The sequence below is a fragment of the Schistocerca gregaria genome, chromosome 1 (genome assembly GCF_023897955.1).
Source record: "Schistocerca gregaria isolate iqSchGreg1 chromosome 1, iqSchGreg1.2, whole genome shotgun sequence".
NCBI classification, from domain to species: Eukaryota; Metazoa; Arthropoda; class Insecta; order Orthoptera; family Acrididae; genus Schistocerca; species Schistocerca gregaria.
This window is the reverse complement of record NC_064920.1, coordinates 231,354,345-231,378,964: the sequence shown is the minus strand read 5'-3', so window position 1 is coordinate 231,378,964 and position 24,620 is coordinate 231,354,345. Positions and strand designations below refer to the sequence as shown.

The 24,620-nt window shown below is 44.7% G+C and overlaps 1 protein-coding gene and 1 non-coding gene across 2 annotated transcripts in view; one reads left to right on the top strand and one right to left on the bottom strand.

Annotated features, from left to right (window-relative positions):
• The window catches only part of LOC126338336 (synaptic vesicular amine transporter), a 711,171-nt gene that overhangs the window by 229,296 nt on the left and 457,255 nt on the right, over positions 1 to 24,620 (top strand). The window lies entirely within an intron of this gene.
• Trnat-ugu (transfer RNA threonine (anticodon UGU)) lies at positions 19,460 to 19,534 on the bottom strand. The gene has a single exon. It is a non-coding gene; the product is annotated as a tRNA-Thr (tRNA).

Genomic DNA, 24,620 nt, shown 5'->3' with positions numbered 1-24,620 from the left:
ATGTTAACAAGATCTTAACGATACTGGGCAACATAGAAAAATTTCCACTTCCGAGACATTACTTAGCGAGTAATTTATAATTTCACCTGTGCTTTGCTTAAAAACGCACCAAGTAAGATATCTAACAGAAAGAGCGTCATAGACGTAATATGGAAGTAAGTCTTACGCCAAATGAACAAAATAATTATTTTTTACGAAAACTCACGTATATAATCTAAATACCGTGCTATATCTTGCAGAGTGCTTGAAAATGGTCTTTGAGCCGAAATAGGCCTCCAGCCTATGAAACTAAAGTCACAATAATAACAACTGCTACATAAAGCAGCGTTTTCACTTAATGTGCACATAATGTCCTTTTAAGTAGTTGTTATGCCCGCTGAGTCAGTATCCGGAGGAAGGGGATGTTCTCTATCGCGAAGATGATGCGTTGATCTTCCCCAAGTTCCCTAAATGGGTTATGGTCGGAGACTATACGGCTAGGTTTGTGAGTCAGCATGATGCGCGTCGCTATAAGCGGCAGGTGGGAACAGCCTCTGAAACGTCGGACGTGCTTAGAGAACTTCTCCAAGCGCGTCCGACGTTTCCTGAATGACACCATTCCAGGACGTCGAATTGGAAGAAGAGGAACAGATGATGAGCTTCATAGCCGGTCTCCAGGCCTCACACCTTGTTACTTTTACCTATTGGGTTACGCAAAAGACCGCGTTCGTATCCCCACTATGCCTCAAACTCTTGAACGTCTGCGACATCGCATCGTTGAAATTGTGAATTCGGTAACGAGAGTCCAGCTGCTTCGTGTGTGGCAAGAAGTGAGTCACCATCTTTGTATTTGTCGTGTAACACGTGATGCTCACAGTGAATGCATAAAAATTGGAATTTTTCTCTTTCCAGGAACGTTGGAATTGTGTTTATGTCTTCTGTAGTTTGGAGGCAATAAATGTTTTGAACAGTAGAGCTGCTGACAGGTTGAATCTTGCATATGATTCTATTTACATGTATTTGACCATGCTGGTGCTGATTTTGTGTTTAAAATTTGACGATGCCACTATGGCTCCAGTATATTAGGACATGGTTTTATAAAATAGATCTGAAGATAGTCATTATAAACCGAAATCGGTAGTCTGATGACATAAATTTGTGACCATTGATGTGAAGTAAAAGGAATTTATTAAATAAACAAAAATTATCCTGTACATAAATCAATGAATGCCATTATTTTGTAAAATCCTTACTAGCCAAGATAGCATGTAGGAAATTCGATAACTAGTTTCGAGTATTTTCGGTTATCTTCAGACCGAAGTACGCACAGCTGGGTCGCAGATAAGAGGGTACTTCATCAACTGGCTGTTACGAACACAATGGAATGAGAGCTTCGAACACGTAACATCAGTAAATTAAGTACAGAAAAGCACTCTTGTCGTGCATACAAAGTGACACACGATAGCTGCGCTGTCTGGTAACAGTGACAGTCAAAGTTGGGATGAGGCGGTCGTACACAAACCGCACGACCGACTCATGGACACTCGTCTGTACTTACGATTTACTCTTGTTACAAATATGGTTTTGAAGCTGACATCCAGTTGACAAAGTGTTGTCTTATCTTAGGTGCAGATGTGTATACATTGATCTGAAGACAACCGGTAACTAGTTATCAAATTTCCTATATGCGATCTTCGCTAATATATATTTTACCAAAAAGTGACATTAATTAAATAATAGATCTCGTATCTACACAGACAATGTTAGTGAACAAAAATTGTACGCAAATGTTGTCATAATGATAGTTTGTGAGAAGTACTGTAAAATAAAAGTTCCGCACAGTGTTTCGCTGTTATGCTATCGTGAACGTCTGAGGACTTCACTAGTAAGAAGTATATGCTATTACTGCGTCGGTAATCTTTTTACTCGGGTGTAAACATGACAGTGGTGCCACCGTGAGCAAATCTTCTGCTCGCTTTGTCGGGTAATACTGGATAAAGAGGTCATTACATTTTCTTCTCTCGTCTGAGGTGTAAACAAAAAGATCGCTTGGGGCCCTGGAGCGTCCGCAGATCGGATTCAAACAGTGAGTGGATGTGACTCGGATACACGAGAGGGCTGCGTCCGCTTACAGCTGTGATGCACCTCGCGTAGCTTCATTTACGTGACACGACCCAGGCAGGTTTCCAGTTTAAACACTGGTTTGGAACTCTGTAGTCGTTTACGTTACGTCCGCCACGCTCCTCCGTAGCAGGAGTCGTTAACGTATGCCTGTGCACTGGGGCCCGGTTCAGAGTTTGTGTGTTCGAATCCTGCTGGTGGAACAACTATCCAGTGTTAGTACCTGGTCGGAGAGAGTAAGAGATACGTTGGTCCCCCATTCCTGATCACCAGATAATGCACCAATGACTGGCCCGCACTAGGTTTCACAGTCTCCCTTCTATCATAATCATACAACATAAACACACTGTACAAACCACCCATTACAACAACATACACTCAAGTGACACACTTAAGGCACAACTCTCGTACACCGCGAGGTATTGTGTGCCGAAGAAGAAACCCTTTCCTATTAGGCAGCTGAAACTGCCCTTCGTGGTCTATGAGCCAACAATTCCATTTGGCACCATCTTTTTAAATGTGCAATTACGTTTTATTGAAGAAAAAAGATGCAAAAATGTTTGTAGAGTCTAGGACAGTCCTTCCCAACCTGAGGGTAATCACCCCCTAAGGGGTAAAATGAAATTTTCTGAGACGTGAAAGCTAAACGATTCGATTCTGTTACGATCACGGAACTAAACTGTTTTCAGATCATTATTGTTATCACAATTTTGTAGGACTCCCATACTGATTACACAAGTTTTCAATAATTACTTTTTCTCAATTACTAACATTAATCCGGGGGGGGGGGGGGAGGGGTTACAGGTTTGTCATATAGTTCCACCAAACACATATGTTATCCTTCCTCCCATACATCAGTGATAATAAAAGTGAGACATACATGTGACAAATGCTAAATATCTCAAGAAAACGTCTTCTTCAATTTGCAGGAGGTCCCGGCAGCAGTCCAAAATGACTCGCTTCGAATTATATAAATCGGTTAATTAACAGAAAAACACAGCAGGAACTACATAAGGGCTATTAAGGTGCTAAACACAGTATTATTATTATTATTGCTATTGCCACAAGTGGCTGTTGTCAGGCACAAATCATTAACAGCCTGAACTCTTCCAATTTCTGCCAGTTCAAAAGTGAGGAATGCAGCAAGCAAGTGATTTATGAACAGTAAGTATAGTACACACATTTTAACTTGATTGATTTTAAATCAGGTTGGAGTGTGCACTTGCTTAGTGCCGCACTGGAGAGGAGTAATGCAGGGGAAGTATGTTTTGTAACAAGTGTATACCCTCATTGAGGACGGTTAGCTATCTTATCTGAGAAGGAGTTGTGGGTATCACTTGCGGTGCACCACAAATTCCCTTGTCATTCATTATGACACACACACACACACACACACACACACACATATATATATATATATATATATATATATATAAACTGAATATCATTCATCCATTTTTCACCGAAAATAAAAGTGTTCCAAGAAAAGCCTTTCATTCTACGGTTTATTTGGATGCTAAATTTCGTGATAACGTGGGGAAGGGCCAACAGGCGGCAGGAGGGTGGGGCGAGATACTAATTAATGTCTAATTACACTCATGGGTAACGTACATGAAAGGCTGGGAACTAATAGTCTAAGAGGAAATAAGTCATACGTCCATCTGTCAACTTAAAATTTTGTTTCTTTCAGGAGTGCTAGTTCTGCAAGTTTCGCAGAAGAGCTTCTGTAAAGTTTGGAAGGTAGGAGACGGATACTGGCAGAAGTAAAGCTGTGAGTACCGGGCGTGAGTCGTGCTTCGGTAGCTCAGTTGGTAGAGCACTTGCCCGCGAAAGGCAAAGGTCCCGAGTTCGAGTCTCGGTCGGGCACACAGTTTTAATCTGCCAGGAAGTTTAAAATTTTGTATTCCCTTTTTGCTACTATTAACTGAATTAGGGGTAATGATCAAAATGTTACTTCCAGAATGGGCAAAATAGTGAAACTGACGCAGAAAATAGCCAGCCATGGTGGCCGAGAGGTTCTAGGCACTACAGTCTGGAACCGCGAGACCGCTACGGTTGCAGGTTCGAATCCTGCCTCGGGCATGGATGTGTGTGATGTCCTTAGGTTAGTTAGGTTTAAGTAGTTCTAAGTTCTAGGGGACTGATGACCTCAGATGTTAAGTCCCATAGTGCTCAGAGCCATAGGACAGAAACCCTTGTTATACAGAAACGATGCGTTCATATAACATCAGTTACGTCTGGCAAATGTAATTTGAAACAAAAATTTCACATGAGCGTTTTCCAACTCTTCGATTAAATTTTATCAGTGAAGGCGGTCTGCCATATGTATACGCGACAAATCAACATGTAACTTAATGAGAATTATTGTGGTGTACATCTTATTGCAATTTTAGGATAAGGCCTTCCGGTTTTAGTTCTTATGGTATACACGATACTGCAGTGCCTGTGTTATTCCGAATTACGATGCAATGTTCCTTCCTACTGTGCGTATTTCATAACAGCTATAGCCGCCGCCGTGTCTCTTCCTTCCGAAGGAACATTGCAGCGTAATTCGGAATAACATGGGCACTGCAGTATCGTATTTCTCCGATGACACGAACGAGCGATTTTCAAGTAAAACGTCTCCGCTTAGGGAATATACATAATGGATGTACGAGTTGTAGACACATGAGTGACATAAGGAAATCTGGGTCAGGCGCTGAGTTGGGCTCGGATAGCCTAATGGTATACCGGCGCGGAAGCTCAGCGTGTTCGGTCAGAGGGTTAGCTACCCTCTGTTATAACAAAAAAATGGGTGAACGAATCAATGAACAGCCGAACGGGTATCGCCGGATGTCCGCCTCGAACAAATTAAGCGAACAATATAGAACAAAATGAGGTTTTAAAAAATTGTAAGGCGAGCGCTCACGATTAGCCGGAAATCCGGGTTCGAGTTCCAGTACGGCAAAAATTTTCATTGCCGTTATTCCATTGTACCGCCGATGGCTGTTCATATTCGCAACTGCGAATAAATTTCATCTTATGGCATCTAAAATTAAATTTTATGAGCGTCTATATAATATTTTCTTGCCCATCAAACAGACCCATTAGCAAACGAACAAGTTTTATTTTAATTCCTCCAATTTATTCATTCGGACGTATCTCTTGAGGATCGAAGATAGATAATGAGTACTCGATAATGGGCTATATTAACGTCTTCTCGGTTTCCTTTTGTTTCGAGGCGTCGTTTTCTTCACTTAGTAGCAGAGTTAAGGTATGGTTGTGCGGTGGCAGACAACTCAAAGGTAACTAATCATCGGAAATACGTTTCAGCAAGAAATGATGTACCGTCATGAATACCAGATTATGCGCCATAGCTGTAAGTTTAAAAGTCAAATCTAATCCAAGAGTCTCAAGAACAGAGACCCTGTAACTTTGTGTATTGCGATACGTACTTAAGCAGGTCCCTTCGTTCTATTCCAGATGAGCATGATATTTGGTGGTAGTTGGTTTCATTCTCTCAATATCAAGAGTAGTGTTGGTTCAAACCATTACGTCAGCAAGTACAGGTAGCGAGAATCTGATAATTAGGCTACATCTTGCCTATAAACCTCAGTGTTCCAGCTATCCGTATTTGATAAATAGAACAAATATATCTGACTGCTAGTCAGACATGCGCACGGTGCATGTAGTACCAGAAAGCGTGCTGCACGTGTGTGGAATAGGGAAAGTGCGCGTCTATCTGAGGTTGACCGAAGGCAGATTGTGATGGCCTGGAGGCTCGGTAAGGCCATTTTGCGCGGTTCCAGACCATTCTATCCTATCAACAGATGCGTTCGTTAGAAGGATACTTAATTAGAGAAGGGGCATGTCCATATAAAGAAGCATATTGTATTATATTGAACTGGGGACCTAGAAACGACGGAGAGGCTTCGTGCCCACCGTAGCCCTCAGTGGTACACAACCCCACAACAGGCTACAGCAGTCCACTCACCCCACCGCCGCCCCACACCGAATCCAGGGTAATTGTGCGGTTCGGTCTCCAGTGGACGCCCCCCCCCCCCCCTCCTCCCTTGCCCCTCCGGGAACGTCTCACACCAGACAAGTGTAACCCCAAATGTTTGCGTGGTAGAGTAATTATGGTGTACGCTTACGTGGAGACACTGTTTGCTCAGCAATCGCCGACGTAGTGTAACTGAGGTGGAATAAGGGGAACCAGCCCACATTTTGCGACACAGATGGAAAACCGCCTGAAAAACCGTCCACAGACTGGCCGGCACACCGGACCTCGACACCAATCTGCCGGGTGGATTCGTGCCGGGGACCAGCGCGCCATCCCGCCCGGAAAGCAGTGCGTCAGACCGGACGGCTAACCGGGAGGGCAACAAGCATATAGTGGACCTGGTCAGATAACAAAGGAGAAACTGGACGACGTAAAAAAAATTTCAGTACATACCTGACGAACAGAAACTATATTATAACAGTATATGCCAGTGGCCAGAGAAGGATGGACAAGATGAAGAATGCCCACCACTGTCTGATTTACTGTATTTTGCTTGTGGTTGTATTTTGGGTACTTTATTAATAAACCTGTATGCTCGTAAGACATATTTTGTATTCCTGCAATGAATATGAATAATAAAACTTGTATAACGCACTCCTTCCTGTGAAAAGAGGACGCTAGTTGCTTCATAAACAGCATGAGGTTCGAAAAAGAAACATCTCCAGTACTTTCAGATTGGATTACTGACCACACTCGATGGCTAAAGTATGTTTTAAAGTTTTTGTACCGCCTAAAAAGTTACTGTCTGGGCAATGATCCGTTTTCCAACTTACCGATTTAATTAAAGAGCCGACTGCTGTGGCCGTACGGTTTTAGGCGCTTCAGTCCGGAACCTCGCTGCTGCTTCGGTCGCAGGTTCGAATCTTGGCTCGGGCATGGATGTGTGTGATGTCCTTGGGTTAGTTAGGTTTAAGTAGTTCTAAGTCTAGGGAACTGATGACCTCAGATGTTAAGTCCCATAGTGCGTAGAGCCATTTGAGATATTAGGTAACGTGTATAAACCGACAGTGTGAGGCTATATACGGCCTGCTTAATACAAACTTAAAAAATTATTGTGTGAAAGTGCTAATTTCTTATGTTTCCGTCAATTATCTATCTACTTCTTCTCTATCGCAATTACTGATTGTCTCGCTTTGGCCTTAAAGAACAAACTCGAAGATCCATTCGGTTGAAACATTTTTTAAGTTTCTGACAAATTCTGTAACATAATACTCCTGCAACATAATTAAGTTCTGTTACAAAACAGACGTCACAAGCCATACGCATAGCCGTGTCATGCTACTTACGGGTATGATGGGTTCACATCCAGTGTAGTTGCAGAAACTACCATATTCTGACTTCCATTTAATTCAGGGACTTTATTCTGTTTGTAAGTGCACTTGAGAAGGCGCATGGGTTCGAAACTAGCAAGCAGTGCCTAATACAGTACTCACTTAGAACAAAATCTTGCTGGAAATGATGTCCTTTTGTAAATTTATCGAGGCTGCGTCGCCCACTCAGAATGCGCCAATAAAATACATACGCTGATATCCTACATATCATAAGTTAACTAGCAACACAAAATATGAAATCGATTGACCAATGGCTGTGTCATGATGTATCAAATATCAGTTCATGCACGAGACACCTACTAGCAGACGGACCAGAGCACGTCCATTCCAATCCTTAAGAATGCAAACGTGAAACTACGAGAAACTAAAAATTGGCTGAAATTGGTAATTTATAGATATGTTAAAATGAAGTAATAATATTTGACACTTGGACTAAAATGTTAAGAGCTGTTTCATTAAGTAAATGGAAAGGATAAACTTCCTGCCTATCCTATTAGATAACGGCGCTTTAAGTGCCGTTCAAAATCAAAAAACAGTTTAACAAACAGTTAATACTGTAGGGCTAATTTACGTTACATCATGGCCATATTCTTACGAGAAAGTGCTACAAAATTCAGCAGTGTGGGAGTGTTCTCTCAGTCAGTCCACTGAATGAATACAAATTTTGAGCGATGTTCAGTCCTAGATGAGATTTATGTGTGACAGTCCGTTATTTTATCAGTGTTATACAGATTTTAAGACATTTTTCTTATCTTAAAATAGGCATGATAGGTAACTGTACCACTATTACCACCTACGTTGTGGAGAAACACTATGTGAGATTAATATTTTAGTTCCGGGAAGGATGTACAAAAATTATGAATACTCTATTAGAAATTAGGAACTGGAAAATTTGACAATGAAAAATATTTGAAATCGATAATTTTCTGCAGTTAAATGCTACGAATTCGAAGTGCTTGGGACAATTTCACATTGACATACTAGGAAATCATTTCTCAATAAAGTCAAAGCAGAAAAATTAATAAAATATAGCCTCGGAAATACGAGAAACTGCAGTACCGAAAGTGAAAGATAAAGGTGTTCATCCCTTCTTTTAATATAACTAATAAATAGCGAAACCTACGCCTTGAAACTTTATAACAAACCAAGTGCCATTATGTTTACCTCGATTTAAGTCAAATAAATTCGAGGAATCGAATAAAAAATGCTCATGAAACACATGTACATGATTCAAAACACTTTTGAACGTGATATATCTATGCTAGCGATGTATGACATTCAAAATCTGCAAGGTGGTTATGGCAAACCTTTCATCGTACTACAGACACATGGCTTCGGAGGCAAAATGTATTGTACTGATCATGTGAATGCTCTGTCCATAGACATTTGTACTCTGTGTAATAAATCAGCGATGTACTCTGGAGACTGTTAAAGTCAGTTGCTAAGCAACTGACCTACACCCGGGCTCGTCGCGTTACTAACAGAAGGTGTCGCCATCGAAGTTTCTTGACACTGCGGACAGATAAAGAAAGATAAAGAACAAGGAGACGAAGATAGAGACGTCTTCGTGGAAGAGGAATGCATTTATTACAATGCAATTACCATTACAGCTCATTTATTGCGTGTAGCGAAGCGTTACTTTATGCGGAAAACAGGTATTCCTTTATTTTTTATGTTTGTATCATTGTTAACTAGGAACTTCCTCTTTCATGGTAAAGACTTTACGTGCGTAGAATAAAGTAATTCTTTTTCGATTAACACCTTTTTTCTGGTCTGTTGCTAAAATTCAAATTCAATGAATATGTTATTCTTTTAAGATTTAGTGCAAAGGCCTGGATTCTTTTATTGCATTTATGTATTTTGTTATTTATAAGAAATGTGTTGAGTATCTGACATTTACAATCTTTTATTTTGCGCATATTGGACTCGGATTCTGGAGGACGACGGCTCAATCCCGCGTCCGGTTATCCTGATTTAGATTTTCAGTGATTTCCCTAAATCGCTCCAAGCAAATGCCGGGATGGTTCCTTTGAAAGGGCACAGCCGACTTCCTTCCCCGTCTTTCCCTAATCCGATGAGACCGATGACCTCGCTGTCTGGTCTCCTGCCCCAAACAACCCAACCAACCCCTCTTTTATTTTGCAAGTGGAACACAAGCAATTACCAAAAAAGTGCTTATTTCCTGCAGTAAATTGAAAACTTGCAAAATATTAAGCAATCTTAGTTGCGATTTTAATTGTTTTGAGGTTTATAAAAACTGCAAGCACTTTTGATGAAGATTTCCTGCGTTTGTAGTTGTGGGTACATCGCCAGGCTGCTATTGCGTAATGTACTTTTAGCCGCTGTGTATCAAAATCAGGCCTTGAGACTCTACTACGGAAATGACAAGCACACCAAAATATCTTCAACATAAGGCTGCAGTGTTATCTAATTGTGAATTGATAAACGCTGGCTGGACGAGGACGAACGCTAAACACTGGGCTTGCTAGACCGGGAATGTGAGAACAGAGCAGTTGCGCTTAGTGAGCTCGTTGTTTGCTTGCATTACTAGATACATTGTACATAGGAATTCACACAAACTAAAGGTAAAGAAACATGGAATAACCAACAGACAGAAAAGTAACGAAACAAGGAATAAAAGCTCTGCAAGGCACGAGAAAAAACGCAGCACCCCTAGCGGAATGTTCGGAACTACTTCGCGCACGCGCGAAAATTTATATTTGCACTCTGGTTGACACTCGCGTACAAACAAAATACACGCTAGATAATTGCTACGGTGCTGCATTCTTAAGAAGTGCAACGCCAAAACACAGGCATATTGAAATGCTCTGCGATGCTTGTGAGGTTCCTGTAATTCGAACACCATTTTTTGTTGTCGTTTTTAGCACTGCATTGAAATACAGCAGTTAATATTAGTTACTCGTTCTGTTAAGCAGGAACCCTCCAGGTCCTCGAGCACTATTCACTTTGCCTCGCCTTCCGTATACGCCTCCCATCCCCCACGTGGATCTTCTATGACTTGCTTCCTTTCCCCCATCTGCTCCTTTTCCTAGAAAATATCCATGTCCTCTACACCTCCCGCCGCCTTGATCCCCCTCATCCCCTGGTTGCTCCTCTCCTATCCAACCCCCGCCCTCTGCCACGCCTTCACTGTTGTGACACCCCCACATTTCACCTCTACACCCTTCATCTCCTTTCCCAAGGTGACTTCTGTCGACTCCCTCTCCTGGATGATGCCCTCTCTCCCTCCTATCAAGTCTGATCCTCATCTCCCCCTCCTTTCCTCTGTCCTTACCCCGGGCTCCCTCTTCCCCACCTTCCATCCTGTTTTCTCCCGACTTACACTCTCTCTTTCTCTCCCCTGGGTCCTTTTTTCTCTCCCCTCCACTACCTTTCCCACTCCTTCCCACAGCCGCTCAGCCCCCCACTTCTCTATGTCCCCTCCCTCCATCAACCCCCCCTTTTTTCTTTTCCTCTCCTCCCCCACTTTTCCCCCTCATAGGTCTGGGTCATCCCCCCCCCCCCCCTTTCCCGCATCTGCCGCCGTGTCACCTGTATAACGCTGTTATAAATGAGTGTTCGTGTTGTGCATCCTCTGTTAGAGTTGCAAACAGCCGCCATACTGTCGCTCATTGTGTTTTTTATTTCGTGTGAACAGAAACCAGACTGTCGACGTGTTTTTTAATTGTGCCTGTCTACTTCTTGTGTGTCTTCATGCGCATCATCACCACAGTGTTGTTATGTTTTAAATTGCACAACTTTCCGCCATTTTACAGTTTTTTACAATGTCGCCGTTTTATCTCCTGTTTTTCTTGTTTGTTTCTATTCTCATTATATTTTTAACTTTTCTGTAGGCTGTAGAGCAGCATATTACCCTGCTGCCAGCCCCCCCCCCCCCCCCTGTTTTGTGGGGAGGGGGTGGAATCAATATAGCGCCCAGCATTTCAGTCGGCGTTAGGATGCACTGTAGACCCGATCTCTGTGTCGAACATGCTTTCAATTTTCCTCCTCTTTGATGTTAAATGTATCGCACTAAATAACTGTGAATTATTTTATATGTTTGTTAATAAAAGCACTCCAAATCATTCGTTTGCAGTCATCCACTGTCCATTGGCGTCGCTCCTTAGGCTACCTCAAGCAGCGCTCTAGCGATGACTACAGAAATGAGCGATTAACGAGGAGCAGCTCGGCCAAAGCACCCTATTCTTTTTACCTCCCTATGCACAGTCATTGTGCTACTCTGGTAGCACTTCAGAACTCACGAACGATTCGTGACTGTTTCGCATTCAATAGGGTTGTCCGGATACTTTTGATCAGGTAGCGTTCGTTGTTTCTGTGCCACCTAGTAACACTCCTACACATTTTTCGAAATACGATTACCAACGTTTTTGCGTTATTCGTAGATAGTTACGATTTTAGCTTTGTTCGCCGTCGCACCAAGACGAGGCGGCTACGGAGATGGATTAGAAACGAACAGCCCTGCAGAGTAAGCCTGCACCAGGTTGTGCGAGTCAGTGTTGGAGCAGGGCGGGCGGAGCAGCGTGCTGGCTCCCTCGCTCGCGCATTCCCCCGCAGCAGACGGCGAGTAAACCAATCAGCGCCAGATAAGGGGACACTTGTCGTTGGATTACGGCCAGATTGCCGCCTCTGACGTCAGCCCCTCTACCTGGTCCAGGTGTCCTCGGCAGGAATCCACTGCGTGCCAAATGCGGACCCTACGAGCCACACTACCCGTGAACTCTCTGTGTCTCTTAAGCCAGAACAACGTGGACATCATCCAGCTGAACAGATGGAATAGAGCATCGAGGTAACTGCATAAGCGAACACGAGAAACTAGCTTCTGCAAAGAAAAAAAGGATGTAAGATTAAGCTTTAACACGCCGTATACGACATTCTTATTACGGTCGGAGAATAGTCTCGGTTTGGTGATCGTCCACGTCACTTAAAGTAACCATCACAGAATTTACCTTAAGCAATTTAGGGTAATTATAAAAAAATAAGAAAATGACCAAATGGGAATTTGGTGAGCAGATGGGAATTTTCATGGCCAAACGGAAATTTTAACCTCCATCTTCCAGATTCTCTAAGGAAAGCGTTCCCAGACGAATGCAAAGAAGTACGCTTCTAATACTGGTTTTGAACCATAACAATAGAAATGTTGTTACTAGTTTCCAGTATGTGCCGATATACACTAGTCAGCCAGAACATTATGACCACCTACCTGTTAGGCAGTAAGTTCACCTTTGGCACGGATAACACAGCGACAGCATGGACCCAATGAGGTCTTGGTAGGCCGCTGTTGCAAGTTGACAACACATCTGCACACACAATTCCCGTATATTCCTGGGAGTGGGACGATGGATTCTGACGCCATGTTCAATCACATCCCAGATGTATTTCGATTGGGTTTAGACCTCTCAAGTTGGGGGGCAAGCACTGCCATTGGAACTAGCTGTTGTGTTTCTCGAACCGCTCTAGCACATTCCTGGCCTTATGAAATGGTGTATTATCTTGTAGAAAAATGCTACTGCGGTCGGGAAGCATGATCGTCATGAAGGGATGTACGTAGTTTGCAGTCAGTGTACGATACTCCTTGGCCATCATGGTGTCTTGAACGAGCTCCACTGGACCCATAAATGCCCATGTGCATGTTCCCCAGAGCAAAATGGAGCGACCACCAGATTTTGTCCGTCACACTGTATAGGTGTCAAGGAGGTGTTCTCCTGGAAGACAACGGATTCACGCCGTCCTGTAGGTGCGACGGAAAATGTATCGGGATTCATCAGACCATGCAACGCTCTGCCCCTGCGCCAACGTCTAGTGCATATAGTCACGTGCCCACTTCATTTGTACTGGCCCATGTCGAGGTGGTAACATGCGTGGATCGTCGGTTGTGGACACCCAATGTTGGGAGTGTTCGATCCACGGTGTGTTCAGACACACTTGCGCGCTGCCCAGCATTGAAGTCTGATGTTAGTTCCGCCACAGTTCACCACCTGTCATGTTTTACCATTCTGCCCAGCCTACGGCATTCGACATCTGTAATGAAGGATGGCTGCCCAACCCCACAACGTCCGGACGTATTTCCAACAAGGTTTCGCCACGTGTTGAACACCCCACAGCACACCTCGAACACCCCATGAGTAGGACAGTTTCCGAAATGCTCGTACCGAGCCTCGGGGCCATCAAAATCTGCCCTGAGACAAACTCAGATAGCTCGCCTTCCCTATTCTACACACGGACAGCACGCTCACTGATGCTACATGCATCGTGCGTGTGTCTAGCACTCATTCCTCGCCAGGTGACGGTGCTATCGCTTGGCGAGTTTATATTGATAGTAGGTCGGTGATCATAATGTTCTGGCTAATAGTGTAACTAAACCGACTGCATATTTGTGGTTGCGGAGAAGTGGAAATGAGAAGGCAATCAGAATCCAAATCATGGGTAAAGTTTAGTTCAAAAAAATGGTTCAAATGGCTCTGAGCACTATGAGACTCAACTGCTGTGGTCATTAGTCCCCTAGAACTTAGAACTACTTAAACCTAACTAACCTAAGGACATCACACATATCCATGCCCGAGGCAGGATTCGAACCTGCGACCGTAGCAGTCGCACGGTTCCGGACTGCGCGCCTAGAACCGCGAGACCACCGCGGCCGGCCATAAAGTTTAGTTAAATTTGTGGAGGAATGGTGCATGACAAACTGACAGGAACAATGATATTCGTCGTCGTACTTACGTACTCTTCCCAGATAATCGTGAAAAAATCGCACTGCCACATAGTAATTCAAATACCGACGTGATCCGTGTGATAATGGGACTGGAACCGACTCTGTAACTAATTAAAAATGATGACAGGGTGGGACTGACGTACTGTAAGATATGATAATTCGTTTTGCATCAACTTAGTATCGGTGGCAACCGAGCCGCATAATAACTATGGATTCGGTATCGGGCGGCGGTGGGGTGAGTGGACTGCTGTAGCCTGTTGTGGGGTTGTGTAACACTGCGGGCTACGGTGGGGTCGAAGCCTCTCCGTCGTTTCTAGGTCCCCAGTTCCATACAATACAATACAATCTCGATTATTCTCTTGGTGTGCTCCACAGTTTACGGCGGCCTGGTATGGACTGGAATCGTTAACTATCGAGTCTTGATAGTGTAGCGATATTTTCAGTGTAATAAAGAGTGTTTTGCATTATAAACTCTTTACATCTGAAGTAGCAGAAACTGAAAGACTTCAGTCTTCTAATACTCTCTGTGTGAGCACTGCCAGTAATAATAATAATAATAATACCGTGAACAGCACTATGGTTGGCATTAGGGGGAGTGGTGTTGGCGAAAATGGTTCGAATGGTTCTGAGCACTATGGGACTTAACATCTATGGTCATCAGTCCCGTAGAACTTAGAACTACTTAAACCTAACTAACCTAAGGACATCACACAACACCCAGTCATCACGAGGCAGAGAAAATCCCTGACCCCGACGGGAATCGAACCCGGGAACCCGGGCGTGGGAAGCGAGAACGCTACCGCACGACCACGAGCTGCGCACAGTGGTGTTGTTATACTGTGCTATCAGATAGTTCGTTTATCAGTTTCGAAGTGCGTAATGAAACAGTTGCTGGTCCATTGCGGGAACTTACTTGGAGGAGAAATTTTCCTGATATATTTAGCATTTGGTACGTGTCTTAGTTTTCCATCATAGATGCGCGGTACAAGGCACAAAGTGTGCATGTCGGATGGTTGATACCTGAAGAGGACTCTGTTCAAGCAGTCGTTTCGCTAGCTATAACCTACACCAGATTTTGCCACGCATATGAGAAAAAAAAGATAATTGTTGGTCTTACGCATTCAAATTTTAACCTCTTACAATTTTAGGATAGTAATAACGATATTTTAAAAATAGGTTCGTGTCTGAGTCACAACGGAATTCTTTTGGTTTTATCCTCCAAAAAATTCCTCAGGCGTAATTATCCCCCAAGTTGAGAACCACTTTTCTAGAAAAGGCCTTTATCTAAGAGTGGGTATTAAACATCTCAAGATGAGATTTATTATTTGTGTGTGTCCCGGATTCCTGCCTGTTGTTTACTCCAAGTTCGTAAGGCTGCTGTAAGTCACTACGAGTAGTCACGGCCTCTCGTTACCTTTCCTAGTTCTCGTTTCACATCCGCATTTCAGACTGGCAGAGTGGTCGTGTCAAGAGTATGGGATAAGCTTTTTCGGCAAGGAGCGTCGTTAAATTCTTCCGCCAGCGTCGTTCCTTCTCTGAGACAAGTGCCCTGGCTGCCTTCCACGCATTACCCACGTCGTAGCAGACACGCACTTTAAGTGGCTGCCACGGCCTTGAGTGACATATCTACTGTGGCTACAGCCTGTCTCCGCTGGGTGCTGAAGAATCAAGCAGCGCTGTTAAAGTTGTTTAATGAAGGTTTATTTTTTTACTCTAACAACTCCAGCACAGCAAAGCATTCCTAAATGTACGAGTATTATCCGCTAACTGTTAATGAGACTTTCAATTCGATTGTATTTTTGTGCCGAAAGTATCGTCCCTAAAAAATAAAATGTAGCTTACGTCAGGTTTCATACGAATGTCCTCGATAGTGAGTGTTCATCGGAGGTGAGGGTATCATCTGGAGTGCCCCAGGGAAGTGTGGTAGGTCCGCTGTTGTTTTCTGTCTACATAAATGATCTTTTGGATAGGGTGGGTAGCGATGTGCGGCTGTTTGCTGATGATGCTGTGGTGTACGGAAAGGTGTCGTCGTTGAGTGACTGTAGGAGGATACAAGATGACTTCGACAGGATTTGTGATAGGTGTAAAGAATGGCAGCTAACTCTAAATATAGATAAATGTACATTAATTCAGAGGAATAGGAAAAAGAATCCTGTAATGTTTGAATAATCCATTAGTAGTGTAGCGCTTGACACAGTTACGTCGATTAAATATTTGGGCGTAACATTGCAGAGCGACATGAAGTGGGACAAGCATGTAATGGCAGTTGTGGGAAAGGCGGATAGTCGTCTTCGGTTCATTGGTAGAATTTTGGGAAGATGTGGGTCATCTGTAAAGGAGACCGCTTATAAAACACTAATACAACCTATTCTTGAGTACTGCCCGAGCGTTTGGGATCCCTACCAGGGCGGATTGAGGGACGACATAGAAGCAATTCAGAGGCGGGCTGCTAGATTTGTTACTGGTAGGTTTGATCATCACGCGACTGTTGCGGAAATGTTTCAGGAACTCGGGTGGGAGTCTCTAGAGGAAAGGAGGCGTTCTTTTCGGGAATCGCTACTGAGGAAATTTAGAGAACCAGCGTTTGAGGCTGACTGCAGTACAATTTTACTGCCGCCAACTTACATTTCGCGGAAAGACCACAAAGATAAGATAAGAGAGATTAGGGCTCGTACAGAGGCATGTAGGCAGTAGTTTTTCCCTCGTTCTGTTTGGGAGTGGAACAGGGGGAGAGGATGCTAGTTGTGGTACGAGGTACCCTCCGCCAAGCACCGTATGGTGGATTGCGGAGTATGAATGTAGATGTAGATGTAGAAATTATATTCACTTACTATACAGTGACGTGACAAATGTCATGGGATAGCGATGTACGTATACTGATGGTGATAGTATCGCGTACACGGGGTATAACGGAGCAGCCATTTACATTTAGGTGAGTCATATGAAAAGTTTTCTGACGTGACGATAACCACACGACGGGATTTAACATACCTTGAACAAGGACTGGTAGCTGGAGCGAGACCCACGGGACATTCCACTTAGGATATTTTTAGGGAACTCAATATTCCGAGGCTGGCCGTGTCAATAGAATGCTGGGACTTCCACATTTCAAGCCTTACCTATCACCACAGGCAACATAGTGGCCAAGTGCCTTCACTTATCGACCGAGAGCAGTAGCGTTTGCGTAGAGTTGTCAGTGCCAACAGACAAGCAACACCGCGCAAAATAACTGCAGAAATCAATGTGGGACGTACGATGAACGTGTTCGTTAGGACAGTGTGACGAAATCTGGCGTTAATGGGCTATAGCAGCAGACGACCGACGTGAATGCCTATGCTGACAGCACATCGCCTGCAGTGCAAATATTGTTCTAGTTAGCTGAAATGCATTTGAAGTGGCAGATTTGCTGTTAAACCCACGTTTAAGTCGGCTTCAATTTCAGCCATGGCCCATCGTTAGGGAATATCGTAGATACATGATCAGGACCGTCAAATTTTGCTGCTGATGTAAGACGACATGTACAGCATCGATACAGCTAATATTGGACAAGATGAACAAGACCTATTCCTTCACCTCCAAGATCAACTAACTTCAATTTTGGATATTTCTGTCTGGTAGGTCATGCCAAAAGGGGGTTTGTGGCACTCTCGGTGATACAGTTGCACAACTCGAGCCGCGAATTGTACAGTTTTCTCAAGCGTAAGGTGATTAACAGGTGTACTTAACCTTTTGACTACCATCGGGACGTGTGTCCCACGATAGATTATCAGAGAACTGCTGCATGTTGTTGCTGTCTATCAATGTCCCACTGGTAAAGGGAAGACTATTAATGGCTAGTACAAATATTATAATTACATATTGCATCTGTAGGTTGTACTGTTCTCAAGTTTCGTTGATAAGCATCGTCTCCATTTTGTCACATCGAATTAGTTCGCACCTGCAGAGAGGCAACCTATTTACCGGATTCGCCAAGTGCGCTGCCCTCGTCCTTTCCCAGACACATCACATCAACGACGTTCACCCACGATTTGACGTTTGCGTCATCACAAATGAAGCCCATATAGAGAAGTAACATATTTGGAGAGACACTCTGTTCCGCTGATGTGTGTCTGTTTTTAGTTTGTCTTCCAGTTTTTGCGCATTCGTCTCCTGAAAACCTGGCGGTACTGATGAACAATCTTGTGTCTGCTACCTCTTCGGCCGAAGACATTAATTAAAATAACCATACATTAATGTTTTTGAAATAGAGATGATAGTCAAACGGTTAAACCCACTGTAGAAACGAGTGCAGTACTGCATACAAGTGTGTGGTAGACAGCCTCAAATAGCAACAATTATAAAATAAATTCCAACGTAAATTGCCGTAGCAGTACTTTCTGGAATAGGCAAAATAAATCTGGTATGGGAAGATATTTCAATACATCATCCACCCTGGGCCTTGTTAATGGAAGTTGGGTTGCCTGTCTTAAGGTGCATGAAATATTTCTCTGAGCAGTTTCCTTTGACTACCCTGTAGTTCTTTTTGAAGTAAGCCATGGATGAAATTTGGGCCCATTTAGATGTGAATATAATGGAAAATTTTATATTTCAAACACATTTCTATTAACTTGGTCAATAGAAACAAACACCGTCTGGACAGGCCTTGAACGACCCAACGATACCGACCGGCCGCCGTGTCATCCTGAGCGCTCAGGCGTCACGGGATGCGGATGGGCATGTGGTCGGCACACCGCTCTCCCGGCTATTGTCAGTTTTCTTCACCGGTGTAGCTACTTCTCCTTAATTGGCCTTACAAGGGCTGAGTGCATCCCGCTTGCTAACAACACTCGGCAGACCCAGACGGTGCCCTGTCCAAGTGCTAGCCAAGACCGACAGCTCTCAACTTCGTTTATCTGACGGAAATCAATGTCACCACTGCGGCAGGGCCGTTGGTTTAACTTGGTCAACAGTTCATCCTGAAGTCTATGGTGCGTAGTAGCGACACATTCGCAATTACCAGAGCTTTTTTCTTTTTCAGCGTCCGATCATTCTTGAAATGGAGACCACCGTGAAAATTAAAAACATTTTATTTGCAAGATTTGGCCACACCTTACAGGTACTTCTGTATATAGTCGTCGGTCCGATTTAGGAACTGGTCATATTGTGATACAATTTTTCCAATACCGCTGTCGTAGAAGGCAAAATTAGAATTAAATATTAATACATTCAGCTGCTGGCGGGCGTTGATATGTATCAATGAGGACAGGTGAAAATGAGTGCCCCGACCGGGACTCGAACCCGGGATCTCCTGCTTACACGGCAGACGCTCTGTCCATCTGAGCCACCGAGGGCACACAGAATAGTGCGACAGCAGGGACTACGTCTCTTGCGAGACACACATTCTCGGTTTATATGTCCACACAGTACATTCGTAGTGTCCCTGCCCAACACACTCATTACTCGTGGAAGACTACGAATGTAGTGTGTGGACATATAAGGTGAGAATGTGGGTCTCGCGGGAGGCGTGAACGAGATAGTCCCTACAGTCACACTATCCTCTGTTCCCTCGGTGGCTCAGATGGACAGAACGTCCGCTATGTGAGCAGGAGATTCCAAGTTCGAGTCCCGGTCTGGGCACACATTTTTACCTGTCCCCGTTCATATATAGCAACACCCGTCAGCAGCTGAAGGGATTAATACATAATTCTAATTTCGTTCTAGGCGGCTGCAGGTCATCAGTGGTGTCTGTTCTTTCGGACATGTCCGTATGGTATGCATGGTGGGTGATTACACATTTCCCATCGAAAACGCTGCAGGAGTGTCTTCGTTGCAGTTGCTGTGTGCGGCCGCCCAAGCATTGGCATCAAAATGGACAATGCCTGATGACAACTTTCCCCTTTCCTTGTTCTGACTTGCCGTTCACAAAAAGTTTACTCGACTCGCCTGATGCACTTGATGGTCAAGATAATCGGTTGGCGCTCACTTCCTTCTCTGACCTCTTGCACCATGGACGTCTGTACTTCCCGCTTCTAAGTACCTGCACCTTGTCACTCCTTGCTGCCACTCTTTACAGCTAAGTTGCACCGTTCACGACGGTGCGGTAGAACGAAACTCTGGTACATGAAACGCAAAACTCTGCTAATCTACGATCTCTGCACTGTAATCGTATCTATGTAGCCTGTGCTTGTGCCTTAATCTGCTTTCTGTTTATTGTACGCTGCGGTTCTTGGCACAGTGACTGTAATTAATAACCACGGCCCGACTTTAGTCATGCACTGAAGAGCCAGAGAAACTGGTGCACCTGTCTCATATCATGTAGGCCCCCAACGAGCACGCAGAAGTGGCGCAACACAACGTGACATGGAATCGACTAATATCTGACGTTGTGCTGGAGGGACCTGACACCATGGATCCTGCAGGGCTGTCCATAAATCCGTAACAGTATTGGGGGTGGAGATCTCTTCTGAAAAGCACGTTGCAACGCATCCCAGATATGCCCAATAATGTCCATGTCTAGGGAGTCTAGCGGTCAGCGGAAGCGTTTAAACTCGGCAGAGTGTTCCTGGAGCCACTCTGTAGCAATTCGTGACGTCTGGGGGTCGAATTATCCTGCTTGAATTGCCCAAGTCCGTCGGAATGCTCAATGGACATGAATCGATGCAGGTGATCAGACAGAATGCTTGCGTACGTGCCACCTGTCAAAGTCGTATCTAGACGTATCAGGAGCCCCATATCACTCCAACTGCACGCACCCCACATCGTCACAGAGCCTTCTCCAGCTTGAACAGTCCCCTGCTGACATGCAGGGTCCATAGATTCACGAGATTTTCTTCATACTCATACACGTCCATCCGCTCGAAACAATTTGAAAGGCGAGACTCCTCCGACCAGGAAACACGTTTCTAGCCGTCAACAGTCCAATGTCGGTGTTGACGGTCTCATGCAAGGCGTAAAGCTTTGTGTCGTGCAGTCATCAAGGGTACACGAGTGGGCCTTCGGCTCCGAAAGCTCATATCGATGATGTTTCGTGGAATGGTTTGCACGCTGACACTTGTTGATGACCCAGCACTGAAAGCTGCAGGAATTTGCGGAAGGGTTGCACTTCTGTCACGTTTAACGATTCTCGTCAATCGTCGTTGGTCCCGTCCTTGCACGATATTTTTCCGGCCTCATCGATGTCGGAGAGTTGACGTTTTACCAGATTCCTGATATTCGCGGTACACTCGTGAAATGATAGTACGGAAAAATCTCAACTTCATCGCTACCTCGTAAATGCTGTATCCCATCGTACGTGCGTTGACTATAACACCACGCTCAAACTCACTTACATCTTGATAACATGTCATTGTTGCTGTAATAACCGATCTAGCAAGTGCACCAGATACTTGTTGTCTTGTATAGGCATTGACGACCGCAGCATCGTATTCTGCCTATTAACATATCTCTGTATTTGAATACGTGTTTAGTGGAACATATTTGCTTCTATTAGGTTGTTTCACAAGTTCGTTCGTGTTGCTTACGCGTCCCAACTACAACGCCTGTAAAGCTTGCTCCCGCCTTGCCCTCCAGGGTAAAACAGTTGCGTAACCGCACCTACGAGGTAGACAACCCGACGCATCACTGGATCACTGGATATGTCAGTGTGTGTGGGGGGGAGGGGGGGGGGGGGGGCTGGCTGGCGCTGGATGGAGCACAGTAAAAGCAGCGTGTTTACAAGCTACAGAACGCAGGGCGGAACATTTACGAAACTTTTTGAAGTTTTGCTACCGTAAGGGGAAAACCGCCTCACTGTTCCGGCAGAAGATTTTTGCTGTATTCATGGACGATGCAGTAACGGCGTGAGCAGCTCAGCATTGTTTTAGTCGATTTCGAGCTGGGAGTTTCGCCCTAACAGACAAACTTCTATTTGGCGGCCAATGGTTACATACGTCGAATGGCTTGGTGAGTTTACAGTCAATAATAGATGAATGACAACGCAGGTGTTGGTATTGGCAAACCGTGTAGCTCATGCTGCTGTAGCCAGGAAGTTGAAGAAGCTCGGTTAAGAAAATATTAAGGATGTGTAGATTCCTTATGAACTGACTGAAGCGAGTTCGATGCAGCGCATGTCCGTCTGTGGCTCCTTATTGAGACACAATCAGAATATTCCTTTTATGGAACGTTTGGTAACTGGAGATGAGAAGTGGATTGTGTACAACAACGCCTGAAAGAGTAAATCGTGGCACAAGACGGTTACGCACCACTGTCGCATTCTAAACCAGGTCAGCATCTTAGAAAGTTCTGCTGTGCACGTGGTGGGATCGCAAAGGGATCCTGTATCACAATCTTCTTCCAAATGAGACTATCACTTTCGAGAGCCGGCCGGTGTGGCCGAGCGGTTCTAGGCGCGTCAGTCAGGAACCGCGCGACCACTACGGTCGCAGGTTCGAATCCCACAGCTGGATCGTCTCAAGGCAGCCACTGATTAGAAGCGACCAGATTTTGCACACTTGTCTTTCATCACGACAACGCCAGACCACATACCTCTATGTTATCCTTCAAAAACTGCGTTCCTTTGAGTGGGCTGTGTGGGCTGTGTTAGCCCAACTGCCGTATTCGGCAGACATTGCCCATTTAGACTTCCATCTCCTGAGTGACAAACGGCTCACTTTCTTGGATGACTTCAGACTGAACATCGAAGAGTTAATCAACCTGATAACCTCCACATTTTGTAATAATGGCAGTTATAAGTTTCCAGAGAAATGGCAGTATATTGTGGACAGTAAAGGTGTGCACTGTGGGAAATAAATAGTTTGTTTACAAAACTGACTAGCATTTTTTACATTGAAACGCCAAAGAAACTGGTATAGGCATGCCTACTCAAATACAGAGATTTGTAAACAGGGAGAATACGGCGCTGCGGTCGGCAACGCCTGTATAAGATATCAAGTGTCTGGCGCAGTTGTTAAATCGATTACCGCTGCTACAATGGCAGGGTATCATGATTTAAGTGAGTTTGAACGTGGTGTTATAATCGCGGGACGAGCGAAGGGACCCAGCATCTCCGACGTGTCGATGAAGTCGGATTTTCCCGTAGGACCATTTCATGAACGTACCGTGAATATCAGGAATCCGGTAAAACATCAAATTCCTTGCATCGCAGCGGTCGGTAAAGATGCTGCATGAACGGGACCACCGATACCTGAAGAGAATAGTTCAACGTGACAGAAGTGCAACCCTTCCCAAAATTGCTCCAGATTTCAATGCCGGACCACCAACAAATGTCAGCGTACGAACCATTCAACAAAACATCATCGATATGGGCTTTCGCAGCCGAAGGCCCCCTCGTGTTACCTTTGATGACTGCACGACACAAAGATTTACGCCTCTCCTGGACCCGTCAACACCTGCATTGGACTGTTGATGACTGGAAACATATTACCTCGTCGGACGACTGTGGTGCTTGTGCAGTTGAAGTGATATGGGACCCGTGATACTTCTAGATACGAGTCTGACAGATGATAAATACTTAGCCGGCCGTTGTGGCCGAGCGGTTCTAGACGGTTCAGTCCCGAACCGCGTTGCTGCTTCGGTCGAAGGTTCGAATCCTGGCTCGGGCATGGATGTGTGTGATGTCCTGAGGTTAGTTAGGTTCAAACAGTTCTAAGTCTAGGGGACTGAAGACCTCAGATGTTAAGTACAATAGTGCTCAGAGCCATTAGAACCATTTTTGACACATACTTAAGGATCCTATCTGATCACCTGCATCCATTCATGTCCATTGTGCATTCCGACAGACTTGGGCAATTCAGCAGGATAATGCGACACGCCATACGTCCAGAATTGCTACAGAGTGGCTCCAGGAACACTCCTCTGAGTTTAAACACTACCGCTGGCCACCAAAATGTTGAAATGTGTACGAATTCCTAAGGGACCAAACTGCTTAGGTCATCGGTACGTAGACTTACACACTACTTAAACTAAAACTAACCTATGCTAAGAACAACACACAGACATCCATGCCCGAGACAGAATTCTAACCTCCGGCGGGAGGGTCATCGCAGTCCGTGACATGACCCCTCAAACCGAGCGGTCCACTGGCCACCAAACTCCCCAGACATGAACACTATTGAGCACATCTGGGAGATCTTGCAACGTGCTGTTCGGAGGGGATCTCCCCTACTACTGTTACGGATTTACGGATTGTCCTGCAGGATTCATGGTGTCAGTTCCCTTCAGCACTACTTCAGACATTAGTCGAGTCCATGGAACGTCGTGTTGCGGCACTGCGGCGTACTCTCGGAGGTTAGTTAGGTTCAAGTAGTTATACTGTGCACGACCCTGATTGTGAAGTGTGTAAGCAGACAGGCCGGCAACCACTCTGCCGTAGGTGTGCTGTGGGGTGGCGTCGTCCCAAGCGTTCTTTGTGATTGCACTTAACGAAAGGCGAACGAAGGTA